This window comes from Echinops telfairi, unplaced genomic scaffold, assembly GCF_000313985.2.
Source record: "Echinops telfairi isolate 266 unplaced genomic scaffold, ASM31398v2 ScPeMD7_18;HRSCAF=68, whole genome shotgun sequence".
Lineage (NCBI taxonomy): Eukaryota > Metazoa > Chordata > Mammalia > Afrosoricida > Tenrecidae > Echinops > Echinops telfairi.
Window position 1 is genome coordinate 23653139 of NW_022103915.1, and position 15635 is coordinate 23668773.

A 15635-nucleotide genomic window follows, 5' to 3' on the forward strand; every position below is an offset into this window, starting at 1 on the left:
CACCGCTCGGGACCGCAGGAAGCCTCGCAGGTACCGCGCCCCCGGGGCACGGAGCGCGCGCCTTGGGAGGGGAGTCGGAGCCCACGTTCCGCAGGTGGAGCGGGCAGGGGTGTCTGGCCGCGAGGTCCGAGCGCCGCGTGGCTTCCCCGCTCCCGGGGGGCACCGGGCACGCCTGTTGCCTCTAAGTCTGCCTGGGCCACAGCTCGGGTTCTGTGCGACATCGCAGCCAGCCTCGGGCGTCCCGGAGTTGGGGAGCGGCTACAAAGAGAGTCGGCCTAAGGCCAGGCTGCCGGGTAGGGTGGAAACGCTCGCGGAGCCCCCATCCTAGACACTTCTTGCCAACCGGTCTCTTCCCCGGAGGTCTGGGGTGCCGGCATGTCTTCATTGGCCTGAGTGCGACAGCGACAACAGGTGTCCCTGGAGACGGTCGGTCGGCGGTGCCTTTCTCCCTAACCCCTGAAATCCCGGCCTGGGCCCCCCGCCCCGCCTCTGGGGTGTCTGGAGATGAGACCCCAGCCTGGACTCCCAGACGCTCTGCCCGCTGGACAGCGCTCAGAGGCGGCTGGACCCGGCGGGGATTTGGATGGAGTCTCCTCCAAGCCTTGCCAAGCAATTTGCTGGCCACCCGATTCTCTCTGGGAAGAAGAGTTGGAAGTGTGTGTGTGTGTGTGTGTGTGTGTGTGTGTGTGTGTGTGTGTTCACATTCGTGCAGCCTCCACTGATGAGAGCTGCAGAGGGCTGTGGGGATATCATTAACTGTTGTCTTGTGCAGCCTCCAGTCTCTGCCTGCCTGCCCGCCCCGCCTGCCCCTGCCTCTTCCTCTCCCTCCTCTTCCCTCTCCCCTCCCTCTCCTTCTCCCTCCTCTTCCCCCACTCTCTCGCTCCCTTCCCCCTCCCACACACTCTCTCAAGGCAACGCACTATGTCCTACTCTCTACTCATCTGGCAGGAACAAACAGGCTTATCCCCTTCTTTCAGACTCCTGTGTTGTAGAGGAAGTGCATTCTCACACCAGGGAAGGGAAGCATTTAAAAGACATTCTGTTTTATTGTTCCTGTGACAATCAGATGAAAAAGAAATAAAAACAAACAATAGTATACTAGCTCTTCAGCTCTCTCAACCTCCGCCCCACCTCACTTTAAAGTGACCATCCCACCTCATCCCTTGTATTCTCAGTGTGTGTGTTTTCATTGAAGTGATGGCTATTTCCCCTTGAGGTCTGTCTCTAGGTTCGTATTAGGAGCGTTGGCTTAGGGGGACAGAAATCCAGCCATTCCTGCTACCCTCTGTATATCCCTCTGTATATGGTTGGCAGCTCCTTGATTCTCACTGTGCCTCATGCTCCTCTTCCCTAAGACGGTGATAATAATTGCACCTGCCTGACAGCATGTTTTCAGGATGAAATGAGTCGATGCCTGAAAAACACAAAACACCCTGCTAAGTGCTCAATAAATGCTGGCTCTTATAATGAAGCTTTGCTCTGAATGGCTTATCTTTCAAAGAGTAGACCGGATGTGTCCAAAATGGTCCAGTAGCCATTTAGGGCTCCGCAGCTTGAAGGAGAACTGCCATTGTTGTTACTGATAATGTTCAAAGTATTGTATCTCGTGGAGGGGAAACTCCGCCATTGGAATGGTGGAGAAATAAGTGGATTCCAACTAGTAATTGACAAAAGCTTTATAAAATTGACAAAGCTTGACAAAATTGATGTGAATGTTTCATAAGAATATCATACATCTTACTTTGTGGGATGCTGGCTTTTCACAGTCATGGTTGTCTTTGTATGTGTGTGGTGGTGGGGGCCATGTGATATTTGAAGGTACTTATCTTTTCTATTTCTCCTGTAAGCAAACAAATAAAAGCTTCTAGAAAATGAGAGAGGGAGAAAGGAAAACAGACAAAAAACCAACCATATCTGCAAAAAAGCCAGCAGCTTTTGTTACGTTGTTAGGTGCCTCTAGCTGGCTCTGACTCATAGTGACCTGTGTACAGTGGAATGAAACACTGCCCGGTTTTGAACCATTCTCACAATGGTTCCCACATTTGGGCCCGTTGTTGTAGCCACTGTGTCCATCCATCTCATGAAACATCTTCTTCTTTTCACTGCTCTTCCACTTTGCCAAGCACACCGTCCTTTTCCAGGGATTGGGCTCTCCTCTTAGCCTTTCGAAAGTAGGTGTGATGAAGCCTCACGGTCCTCATTTCTAACGAGCATTTGGCTGTACTTCTTCCAAGACAGATCTGTTTGTTCTTCTGGCAGTCCCTAGTACTTTCAGTATTCTTCAAATGCATCGATTCTTCTTTGTTTTTCTTTATTCAATGTCCAACTCTCACATGCATATTCCCAGTGTCATTAAGTTAATTTCTGACTCACGGCAACCTTATATGACAGGATAGAACTGTCCCTGTGGGTTTCCCAGACTAACTATTTACAGGAGTAGAAAGACTCATCTTTTCCCTCTCCTTCAGCCTTTATTGAGTGTCCAACTTTCATACACATGAGACGCGATTGAAAATACCATGCCTTGGGGCGGGCGGGTTTAGTCGCTCATAGAAACCTGACATGAGAGTTGTCCCTTCAGGTGTATGCTCCCATGTCTGGGTAATCCACTTCGTTCCTTTGCCACAGTTACTTCCCTTTCCTTGTTTTATCCGAAGATTCAAACTTCTCAACTTCTTTCTCTCTCTCTCTCTTTGAAACCTTAAATGTGAACATGTATCAGGCTTACTTCCTTCTGAACCCTCTGCTACTTGCCTCCTACCCTAAACTACTCCAAGTGATCTTCCCTAAAGTTTCTCCTTTAGTGAGATGGCAGCAAGAATCTGGCTGTCCTGTTACATCACAGCGCCCGCATAGCCTAGAACCTGGAGAAACAGCAAACGGGCCCAGTTATTTTAGCATCTTCAGTGCTTTTGCCAGGGGTCTTAAAATAAATACACCCACATAGAGAAAGTGACTCTCTCCTGGGGGTAAGAAGCCTGCTCCACGATGCAAACCCTTCAAGTCAAGTTATGCTGTTGGCCAAGCCTGATGCCCATAGTATGAGGAAGCATAAGCCTCCCGCAGCCAGTGGGGCATAGCTGAGTAGGAGGAAAGGGGAAGAAGGGAAGAGGTCAAAGAGGTTGTTGATAAAGGCACTGTTGCTCTTGCCAGTAGAGTGGGAAGATCCGAAAGCTTGGTGTTGAGAAAAGGTTAGGTGTGTAGGGCAGTATGTTAGGTAGGTTTATTGTGCCAACTTGGCCAATTGGAGGAGCATATGGGATTAATCAGGTCGCAGTTTGATTGGAGGGCAAAGAGACAGATGGCTCAGCATGGCCCACCCCCCTCTCTCGCTCTCTGGTGATTGGACCAGCTTGGGCTGCTTTAGCTAGTTCTCTGCCTCAACTTGTGAGCTACACTACCTGTGGGACAGCCAAACTGTGGATTGTGTTGCTAGAGCTTGAGGTTCCTTTGAGATCTGCTCCACCACATTGCTGGTGTGTAAATCGCTTGAGCTTGAGGCTGGTGGATCCTGCTGTCTTGCATTGCTTGAGTTTGATATCCCATCTGGTGTGGCAGTTCTGATATCTGTGTGGCAGTTCTGCTTTCCCAAGCTCCTGAGCTGCTGACTATGGTTACCTGCCCTGTTGTTTGTTGCATGTGGGCCAAGTCTGCCTGCATTGTATGAGGGAAGACAGCTGTCTGCTTCCCTGACCTGGATCCTGTAGCCCTCATAAGTTGAAGTACTTCCAGTATATTAACTGTTCCACTGAAGTGAGTTGAACTGAGCCCTCGGTACTGCTGTGTGGACTAATTAGCTGTTATATTTCGTGTGTGTGTGTGTGTGTGTGTGTGTGTGTGTGTGTGTGTATACATACAAAAGTGTCCTGGTTTTGTTTCTCTAGAGAACCCTGCCTAATACAGGCAGGGTAATAATTCCTGAGTTCAGAGCCAGATTCATACCTGGTGGAGCTCTAGCCCTGTGGTTGATGGACTGAGAAACTTGGACAAGTTGCTTGGCTTTTCTAATTCATAATCTTCCCCCCTGTAAACCAGAGCTTGAGTACCTTTTTCTAAGTGATTATTCTAAGGATAGTGCTACTGAATGGAGTGGCCCCTTACATTGAACCAGAGACAGAATTATAGGTCCATAAAACCAAACTCACTACCGACTTAAAGCGACCGTATGAGTTTCCAAGACTGTAACTCTTTACAGGAGTAGAAAGCCCCCTTTTCTCCCCACTGAGGAGCACCTGGTAGTTTTGAACTGCTGACCTTTCGGATCTCAACTGAACACATAAGCACTATGCCATCAGGTCTATACGCCACCAGGTCTGTAGCAGAAATGTATTCTAGATACAGAGGAGATCTTAAAGATGAGAGTGACGAGGCACCCTGGGAAAGTTAAAGGGCTTCATTGAGCTCAGTGTTGAATGATGAGCATGGATTCAAGTCTAGACAGTAAGAGGGAGGGCACTGGAGGGAGGAGCAGAGCAGAGTAGAGAAGGTGTTCTAAATAGAGGCGATATGACAGATTAAAAGTGCTATAATAGATTGTTTAGGCAAAGTTATGCTATAGTAAAAAATGACTCCCAGTTTTCAGTGGCACACAAAAGTTGCTCTCTTACTGTGCTGTGTGAACAGTGTGAGTCAGTTTCCATTCTGCTTATCTCTTCTTTCCAGGACTCATTAAAACTCAAGAAATAATCTCTCTCGGGACATTACTGATTGCATTTATATGAAAGGGGTAAAAATAACAGCAGAACAAAACTCTGCTTGTGAGTATCAGATACCACGTCAGTCTTAGCTTCTTCAAGGTAAATTATCTAGCCAAGCCTAATGCACCTAGCACTTTCAATACTCTCCTGAATGCTGACCAATATTGAAAGTACCATGCATTGCCAAAACGTAGCTCCATGGCCTCATCTCCAGAGTTTCTGAACCAGCAAGTTTGGGGTAGACCTGAGTATTAGTATTTTGGGCATGTTCTCAGGTGTGCTGATGCTGCTGGTCCAAGGACCATACTTTGAAAATTACAGGGAGAAACTAAGATGTGGTCGAAGGTTGAGTGGAAGGAGGAGAAAGTTTGGGAGGTCCCAGGGAAGCATTATCCATGTTGCAGTTCTACTGAAGGCTGACTGTGAGTGGTGGGTGGAACTTGTAGTAGACCACTGCAGTGCAGCTGTGCTGCATACCCTCCTACTAAGAGACCAGCAACCACAGGTTTGAGACCCCCCTTTCCACAAGTCCACAACCATGCCTGTCAAGTAGTAGTGTGAGTCCTATGCCATCCATTGACTGTAATCCATTACTCTTGCTTCATCCACTCAGCAACCAGCAGTGCACACACAACGCTCCACCAAGAGACCAGTGAGAATGCTCTCTGGTGAGTGGCTCACGCCTCACCAGGAATACCAGTCATATCCTAAAAGGTGCCATTTGCCCCTCTGCCCAATGATAAACAGGAGACCCTAGTGCCCTTATCTAACTTTCATCTAGCTGCAACTTCACACACCCCACACCAATAATTCCTGCAGGCTGTCTGCATTTTCACTGAAACCCTTTCATACCTCCCACCCCCACCCCCACCACCAAATTTGTGTGCACATAGTGCAGGGCTGTGAAGGGACCCTGGTCACTGATCACCCAGTGTTTGGAAAAGAAACTGCACCTACACCTCCCCTCAGTCCTGTAAAGAACCACAGAAGACTCACATGTGGGAATAGCCCATTCTCTTATTATCTAGTATTGGTGTACTAAAATAACACAAATGAATGGTTTTTTGTTTTTGTTTTTTCACAAATGAATGGTTTTAACAAGGAAATTTATTTTCTCACAATTTAAGAGGCTCGAAATCTGAATTCAGAGTGCTGGCTCTAGGGGAAGTCTATCCCTCTGTTGGCTCTGGAGGGTTTTTCTTGCCTCTTCAGCATGTTTCCTGGGTCTTTGGGATATCCAAGTGCACTGGCATATCTCTGCTTCTTTAGTTTGTTTGTCTAATCTCTTCTGTAGCTCAAAAGAGATTGATCTAAAATTTACCCATTGATAATCCTGTTGCATTAACATCATAAAGAGAACTCATACCCAAATGGGATTATAGAGATTAAGATTTACAACCCATATTTTGGAGGGACATTCTTCATTTCATAACACCCATTATACCTACTTGTGAGAAGAAATCACACTCCATCACTGACCTCACAAAGTCACACACAGACCAGTACCATAAAATAACCGCAATCAGGAGCTGATACCAAGGGCTCCAGGAGAAAGAAAATGCTTTGGAAATGATGATGGCAACATTTATGTACAAATGTGCGTGATACAATTGATGCATGGATTGTTATGAGCTGTAAGAGCCCCCCCCCCATAAGATGATTTATTAACACTAAAATAAATAAATAAAATTAACTCAATCAAAATAATTCAAAGGAAGAAAACAAAGCTCTGGGTAGATCAAAACAAATTTTTAAAATTAGCACAAAACAAGCATTCATACTATCAGTAGGGGAATGTATAAATAAACTCCTAATCTCTTAGAGCCAGTAGACAATTACAGTCACATGAAGAAACAGAATAAGATAGACCAAACAAATGAGCAAAATAAAGGGGCCAAAAATCATCCTCGGGAGAAAATCAAAGCCATCCAGGAAAACACAGGCAAAGCAAGACTTCAGAATATAATACACGAACCAAACGACAATGTCAGACCATTAGAAACTGTCCAAAAAAACCAAACAAAACCCCAAAACAAAAACAGCTAGACATACAGAAGATTAACAGTAAAATATCAGACATAGATAACTCAATGCACAGACATATCTAATTGCACAATGGGAGAAAGAATCAGCAAAATAGAGGACAAATCCATTGATACTAATCTGTTTGAGAAACAAGCAGATAAAAGAATGCAGATAAATGGAGATAGACCAAGTTACATGGGGGCACTCTCAAGAGGAATAGTGTACATATACTTTGAATTCCAAAATAGGAGCAGAGGAAAAAGAGAATTTTTGAAACCATATTTACATAAAATATCCCTAATATGAAAGATCAGAAAGTTTCTGTCCCCGAAGCTCACTTAGCCCTATACAGGATAGACCCAAAATAAAATCACCAAAACAAATAATAAACTTTCCAGAACTAAAGGCAAATAATTCTGAGAGCAGCTTGTTAAAAACAAAATATCATCTACAAAGGGGCACCAATAAGACCAGCTGCTGATCCCTCAACAGAAACATGCAGTCAGAAGAGAGTAGAATATATAAAAATTCTGAAAGAGAAGAATTTCCAACCAAGAGTCATGTGACCAGCAAAATTATTCAAGTATGTATGGTGGTGAAGCTAGAGCATTCCAGATAAACAGAAATCAAAGAAATTTGTATAAACCAGACAGAGGTATAGGAAATATCAAAGAACCTTCCTTGGACAGAGAAACAATGGCATCAGGCCTGAGATAAAGACACACACAGTATCACTCAGATACCAACCCAGATAAAAAAATGTTAAAAAACAAAACTGAAAACAGGGAGCCAGAGACAACACTCTGTAAACAATGACAACTTCAAAACAAGAAGTGGAATGTGTGGTATTGTGATCAAACTTTCATTTGAAGATATAACGGACTTTTTTTAGATTATGAAGATAAAGGTTGATTTCAGAGCAATCACAAGGAAAATTAAGAGTCTCTCTCTCACTGCGAAGTTGATGCCAACTCATAGTAAACGACCCCATAGGACCGAGTAGAACTGCCCCAGGAGTTACGGAAATTGTAATTGTTTACGGGAGTAGAAAGCCCTGTCTCTCTCTTGAGGAGCAGCCGGTGGTCTCAAACTGTCAACATGATAGATGACAGCCCAATTTGTAGCCATTACACCACTGGGGCTTCTATTAATAAATCTACTCATCAAAATAAAGACAAAAAAATTGGAAGATGTAATAAACACAAAATCAACAACAATGCAAGATACAAAAAGAGAATCCTAAACCAAAAAAAGGTCAGCACAGAAAATGAAGTGGAACAAATAAGCCATAACACCCTCACCCCCAACCCCCACAAGCATAACAAGATGGTAGCAGTAAATTCATACCTATTGATAATAATGTGAACAATTTAACTACACCAGTCAAGAGACAGTAGGAAAATGTGTAAAAACCATGACCCATCAACACGTCGCCTACCAGAGGATATGCCTTAGACACAAAGTGTAAAATCAAATAATGGAAACAACAATCCAAAGAAAGTTGAAGTGGCAATAATAATAATCTCTGATAAAATAGACTATAAGTCAAAATCCATGATAAAAGACAAAGAAGGGATTTATACAATGATTAGTCAACCCACTAAGAGGATATAACAATAGTTTACATTCCAATGTCAGAGCTCCAAAATATATAAAATATAGCAACTGAAGAGAGAAATTAAAAGTTCTACAGTGATGGAAGGAGACTTGATTACATTACTGTCAGTGGTGGACAGAACAAGTAGAAAGAAACAACAAAGATACAGGAAACCTAAATTACCTAATCAGCCAACTTGAGCTCACAGGCAGACACAGACCATACCACCCGAAAGTATCACAGCACATCTTCTCTAACACACAGGCGCCGTTGTCCAGCTTGTTTCAATCATGTTTTTAAAAACCATAAAAATAATACAAGCTTCCTCTCTGATCATATTATAAAACTAAAAATCAATAATAGAATTAAGGGGACATTTAAATGCATAGAACCTAACATCTTACTTTACTAATGGTAATAGAAGAAATTAAAAATGAAGCTAAAAGTTCTTTGAATCAAATGAAAATGAAAACAGAACACACCAAAAATTTGGGGGAAACAAAAAGCAGTGCTCAGAGAACTTAGAGCAATAAATACATACATTGAAAGAAAGAGCTCAAATCAATTGCTTAAGTCTACAACTCAAATGGAAAAAAGAACAGCAAAAAAAAGTCAACAGTCACTCCAAGAAAGGAAATAATAAAGAGTAAGGCAAAATTATATGAAATAAAAAACAGAACAGCATCTAACTCAATGCAGAACAGGCATTTGGTAAAATCTAGTCCACTTTCCCTATAAAAACTCAGCAAAATGGGAATAGAAGGGAAATTCCTCAACAAAAGCAACAGCCACCACTTTTCTCAATGAGAGATTGAGATTGAAAGCATTTCCCTTGAGAAAGATTGAGACGAGGATGCCCATATCACTACTCTTATTGTATTGAAAGTCCTAACCAGAACAATACGACAAGAAAGGGAAATTAATAGCACCGCATTTGGTAAAGGATTTCACCTCACGTGGTGAAGGATTGCAAGATTTCAGTATGCATTACAATTCATTGTAAAGAAGACCAAAAACCTCACATGCAGGTAACATTATAAATGGACAAAGGGGTGAAGTTGTCAAGGATTTTTGTCATACCTTGATCTACAATCATTGCTTAAGAAAGCAGCAGTCAAGAAATCAAAAGATGGGTTGCGTTAGGTAAATCTGCTGCACAAGACCTCTTTGGAGTTTTGAAAAGCAAGGATGTTACTTTGAGGACTAAGCTGTGCCTGTTTCCATTGCCTCATATGCATATGAAAATTGGACATTGAATAAGGGAGATTGAAGAAGAATGGATGCGTTTGAGTTGTGGTGCTGGGGAAGAATGTTGGAAGGACTGTGCACTGCTAAAAGGACCAACAAATCTGTCTTAGAAGAAGTAGAGCCAGTGGCGGTGCTCCTTAGGCAAGGAAGGTAAGACTTCATCTAATATCCTTTGGACATGTTGTCAGTAGAGACAAGTCCTTAGAGAAGGACATTATGTTTGCTAAAGCAGAGGGGCAGTGGGAAAAAAGGGAGACCCTCAATGAGATGGATTGACACCGTGGCTGCATCAGTGAGCACAGGCATAAGAACAACTGTGAGGCTGGCGCAGGATGGGGCAGTGTTTAGTTCTGGCACCAAACAACAACCTAACGATAATTGGTAAGATGCCCTGGTGGCATAGTGATTATGTGTTGGGCTGCGAGCTGTAAAATCAGTAGTTTGAGATCACTAGATTCTCCGAAGGAGAACGATGAGGCTTTCTACGCCATAAAGAGTTAGTCTCTGGAATTCTACTGTCTTCTCTAGGGTCCCTATCAGTCAGAATCGACTCGATGGCAGTGAAGTTGTTTGCTTTTCTCTCTCTCTCTCTCTCTTTTTTTTTTTTTTTGCGTTTTCAGATGGTAAGGAAAAAATAAAAGTGGCCATATTCACAGATGGCATGATCCTATACTTAGAAAATCCCAGAGATTACAACCAAAAAGTTACCAGAACTAGAAGGGTTCAGCAAAGTAGCAAGGCACAAATGAACATAACATTCATTCAGGTTTAGAGAAGACCTTTTGGCATAGTGGGTTAGGAGTTGGGCTACTAACCTCAAAGCCAGCAGTTTGAATTTGCCAAAAGGTCCATGGAAGAAATATGAGACTCTGCTAATATGTGATATCAATGATATTGTTCTATCACTTGAGCATTGCGGGGGTCAACTTTCTTTGGAATGGGTACAAATATGGATCTCTTCTAGCCAGTTGTTGAAGTAGCTGTCTTCCAAATTTCCTGGCTTCAACAAGTGAGTGTTGCCAGTGCTTCATCACTGTTGGATAATCTGATGAACTGACAGACAAGTGGTGACGTTAGCCCTTTTTGTTTTGTTTAAACAGTGCCATTTTTTAGGGGTGAGATAATATCTCACTAGTTGTTACTTGCATCTTTCTAATGGCCCACCACTACTGACTGCTCTGATCAGGAACACAATAAAAATTTCTGCTCAGAGTGGGAGAAAAAGATAGAACAAATTCTAATATATATATATATATAAAGACCAGACTTACTGGGTTAATAGAGATGGAGGAACTCTAGGACTATTGCCCTAAGCCACCCCTTGTGGCCTGAAGATCACCTTTCAACCAAATAATAGATTTATCTGTAAAATAGCTAACAACCATGAGAACTCAGCTCCTTGGAACCATCAACTGTAGAAACCAAATGGGCAACATTTGCTCAAAAAACAAAGATAAGAAACAAGGAGGGGTAGAGAAAACTAGAGGAATGGCAAAAGCCAAAACAAAATGAAACAAGCCAAACTTGCTACCGGCATTGTGATGCTGACTCAGCACGGGGGAGAACTACCCTGTGGGCTTTGGAGACTGTAACTCTTTACAGAGGTAGAAATGGGGGACACATCTCGGGTGCCGTGGAGCAATCTGTATGTGAATAATTGTTGAGTGGGAAATTAATTTGCTGTGTAAACTTTCACCCAACACACAACAAAATGTGACACACACACACACAACCAAACAACCTAATGAGTGGGATTCTAGATTTACAGTAAGTTGCAGTTGCAATTCGCACTAGTGAAGGAATAAAACTAAGATTCGGAGAAAGAAGAAGCATGCACGCATTGCTTGTCCACTCCCTTTGTAATTCTGCACAGAATCCCAGGCTGCCTTTGAGCACACACCCGTTCATCTGGCTCAGGACCTCTCACTCAAGCCTGTTGACATATTCCAATCCTGGTCCATCACATGTTAGCTCAGTGGGTGGACATTTGGATACCTTTCAGCATAACCAGATCAAGAAACTGCTCGCTTCACTTGAGGTCACCTTCATGGAAAAACATCTTATAGGTGTGGCCAGGCTCATTGTGATTGCCCTCCCTCAAGATAAATAAGCCCTTGAGAACCCAAGATCATGTAGGGTTTGGCTGCCAACGCATGGGTGGAACAAGGCATAGCAATCCCCTTAACTGTGACTCACTACTCCTGTCATGTCATAGCGTCCCAAAAATGGACGTTAAGAAGAAAATATGTTGGTTTGGTACAAGCGACACAAGAAATAAAACACAGCAAAGGTTTGTTTTCTTATTCTTTTTCTCAAACCAGGCCAAAGTGTAGACTCTCCAGGGTCTCCCAGTGATCCAGGGTAGGCCTGGCCATCAGACAGCATCTGAAAGTATGAAATCCTTGCAGGGGCGTATTTTGAGTACTGGCTAACAGGCTAGAATATCTGTTTCAAAGTAGAGTGAGTAAAATGATCCATTTGGCTATATCACATAAGAAACTCCGTGCTATAAAATAAACGACCTTTCAAAAGGCCCTCTTTCCAGTGAAGACTTGACAGACACATGTCCACTTTAGGGCGTGTTTTATGAGACAGGAACATTTCCCAGGGTGCTGTGCACCTCCAGAGGTGGATGAGAAAGCCGAGAACCATGGCCTGTCTCCAGGAGGCCCAAGGCCAACTTGGAGTTGTCGGTTTCCTTTTGCAGGTAACTTTGGGAAGCTGCCCGTCTTTCTTCCTCCTGCAGACTTGGCGTCAGTATGACTTCCCCTTGGTCAATCCCACACTCATTTATGGCAGTTCCTTTAATCTCGGATTTCTAGAAAAGTTGGCCTTGATTTTCAAAGGATACAGCAAACAAAGCCCTAGATGTAAGAGTAAGACTCATGGAGGAAAAGGGCATTTCAATTAACCATGAGAGATTTCAAAACCTGAACATGTCCATTGGGAAGTGTTACTGTCCCAGTTGGAGGGCATTTATCTAAGTTTGGTATTTAAGAAATGCAGGTATCAAATGACTAGATAAATGCCACCCTTTCTATATGTCTATTTTGAGTCATAAACTCTACTGTCATCTTTGTTATGTGCACCAGATACCTATGCCAGGGGGCCTCAGAAAGTGCTGTGGAATTCATTCCAACTCATAGCGGCCGGATGTGCAGCAGAATGAAACACTGCCCAGTTCTAAACCATCCTCACAATTGTTCTTATATTTGCGCCCGCAGTGGCAGCCTCTGTGTCAGTCTCTCACCAGCAATCTCGGCGTAGGTTGCTGATGTTACTGTTCTCTCCCTTTGAAAGGAAAGCACCGAGAAAGGAAAAAGTTGGCCCAAATTATGTAAACAAACAGCAGACTAGCAGAATTGAAAGCTCAAGGGTTGCTGGCACTTTTAGATAATATGAACTGAACCAGCTGGCTCCATACTAATTGGCCTTGTGCCCTGTGGTGACCTCACTACCTTGTCGGGGATGGTACGTGTTCTTTGGGAAGTTAGTCATCCTGAGGCGCATGAAGCTTCTTTACAGATAGCCCAGTACTGGGCTAATGGCCCAGTAAGACTTTGGGAAAGTGACTTCTAACTCGGATGATATGGAGCCTCTTTTGGGTGCAAGACTCTGAAGAAAGTGCTGAGGGATTCAGACAAGTGGTGTAGTTCGTGCTGACAGACTCTAGACATAGTGCCTGGGTGCAAAACTCAGTGACAGTGAAACACCGCCTCCAAAGCAGTCCCACTCCACTGAGGCGATTTGGACTCGCAAGGACCCTGTAGGATAGAGGAGGGCTGCTCAATAGGATTGTCAAGAGTGCCAACAGCTTCATCTCTCTGAGGAGCGTCAGGGAGAGGTGAGCTGTGCACCCGTGCTTGGGTAGCAGCCCCATGTATAACCTGCTGCACCGCGGAGGCTCCTTGAAACAGCAGTAGTGAGTGGACATCAACGAGGTGGGCAAATGAGTGCAGCGAATTCAAGCAAGCGGGTCTTTCTGAGGCTGGGCCAGTTGGAGGGAGAAGTGGACTAGGGGACGTGGGATCGCCGGATTATAAAGTAGACCCCTGTCTCCTGATGGTCAGCACAGGCCTGTCTCAGGGGTTGAGGAAGGAAGGAAGGAAGTCCAAACTAAGCAACTTGTTAGTCTTTTTAGCCTCCTACCAGGTCTTCCAATCCAATTTACCTGATCATTTATTTATATCACAAGGTATTGGTAAGCTCCTAACACTGGTCTCTGATCTGACTTTCTAAGCATGTTCAATACTATTCACTGGGGAACATTCTGAAGGTGAAGATGTCAAAACTCTTTATAAATAAAATCCAATCCCATCATGGTCTGTCAAATTGGTAGGCAGGATTCTCTTTCTCGATTTCCAGTGTGACTCAGAAAGGTCAAGTGACTTGTCTGAAGCCATGTGCCCATTCCCTGGCACCCCCATGTGAACTGACCCCAAATCTCCTGACATTTGGTGGCACCTGGCTTAAGTTGCCGCACAGATCTCTGTAGGAACCGTAGCACTAAGAATGTAGGGACCCGTTATAGTTTGGATTTCCCCAACTAGAATTATACACATGGAGGCCTTGAACTGAGACCCCAAGGGGTCCTTGTTAATTTTCAGTTGGGGTGAGATAATCACACCCTTCTCTGTTGGGCTTCTCTCTGGCTCATTAAAAGAAGGCCCCTGTTCAGAACTGTGGGTCTGTGCAAACAAGCCATCTGAATGAAATGACACTCTCAGCGTTTCTCATGCCAAATCCCAACCACTATAGCAGGATTATCACGAGCATCCAATCCGCCCGGACTTTGAAGTGATACACTAGACCCTCACTGGCTTGATCGAATCACTCCATTGGCTGCCTTTTGAAGTTAGCTAATTGCTTTTATAAAAGAGAGAGAGAGAGAGCTGCTTTAAATAAAACATTTAATTCTGTTTGTTTTAGAAACTACTCAGTGTTTTGATTGGTTTTTTTTTTTTTTTGGTCTGGCTTTCCTGATGTAATAGAAGAATTTTAACAGGATGGTTCAGTGGATAAAGCTGGAGGGATCCTTAGATTGTTTGAATACTGTCCACTTGAACCCAGAGCTCTTAAAACTATAGATTCCTCAAGCCCCAAACCAAACTCACTGCCATCAAGTTGATGCTGACTCACAGGGACCCTGTACCACAGGGTAGAACTGCCACTGTGAGTTTCTGAGACTGTAACTCTGTTTTCGAAACTTTTTAACTAGAATTGAATTGTTAGGGAGAATTTACTAATACAAAATATTTTACAATTCTTTTTTTCCTCTACATTTTATTGGGAGCGTATCCAGACATCATACTGTTTCATAGTTCAGTCATATCAAGCAGTACAATTGCTACCCAAATCAGTTTCTTCTTCTTTGAACTGCTTGGCTTGATATCGGCTTCCCCATGGTACCCGCCAGGACCCCTTATTCTAGTTGCTGTCTCTATAGATACACCTGTCCTGGGTTTCATAGTGAGACTGCAGCTCTTTATGGGAGTAGAAAGCCCCATCTGTCTCCCTTGCAGCACCTCATTGTTTCTAACTGCGGACCTTGCAGTTACCTGTCCACCATTACGCCACCAGGTCTCTTACAGGTTTCCTAAGATATGATAATCCACAAAAGATAAAAATTCATGAAATAGAATTTTTTCCCCCTTCAATATCACCTGCTGTCCCCACATTTCATTTTGGACCCTGAGCAGATGAAAGATATGAACTATCCTTGTTAAGAATCGTCCAGAATCAATGTTCACAGTTCTCATTCAGTGAGTGTTTACTCTGTGCTGTGCCAAGCAATTTACGGCAAATGATCTAATTTCATTTCCACCTTCACTCAGGAGTAATAGTATCCCATTTTACAGGTAAGGCAACCAGAGGCTGGAGTTTAGTGTTTGCCAAAGTTTGGGGTCGAGTTAGGCTTTGACCTTACATGTTGATCTCTGCACTGCAGAAGCTGTGGTCAGCAGGAAAAGTGTCAGGAAGAGGGGCTCACCATGGCTGTCCTTCCCTCCCTGCCATGCCCACAGGGACTGTAGCAAGAGGAACCCTGTCCTTGATTTTTGTCATGGCAG

The 15635-nt window shown here is 43.7% G+C and overlaps 1 protein-coding gene across 1 annotated transcript in view; it reads left to right on the forward strand.

Moving 5' to 3' along the window:
• Position 1: 1 nt before the first annotated feature.
• STON2 (stonin 2) overlaps positions 2 to 15635 on the forward strand; it is a 171204-nt gene continuing 155570 nt past the window's right edge. Inside the window, exon 1 of the mRNA XM_045287945.1 lies at positions 2 to 30. The gene's annotated coding sequence lies outside the window, so the exon portion shown is untranslated. The remainder of the gene's footprint in view (positions 31 to 15635) is intronic.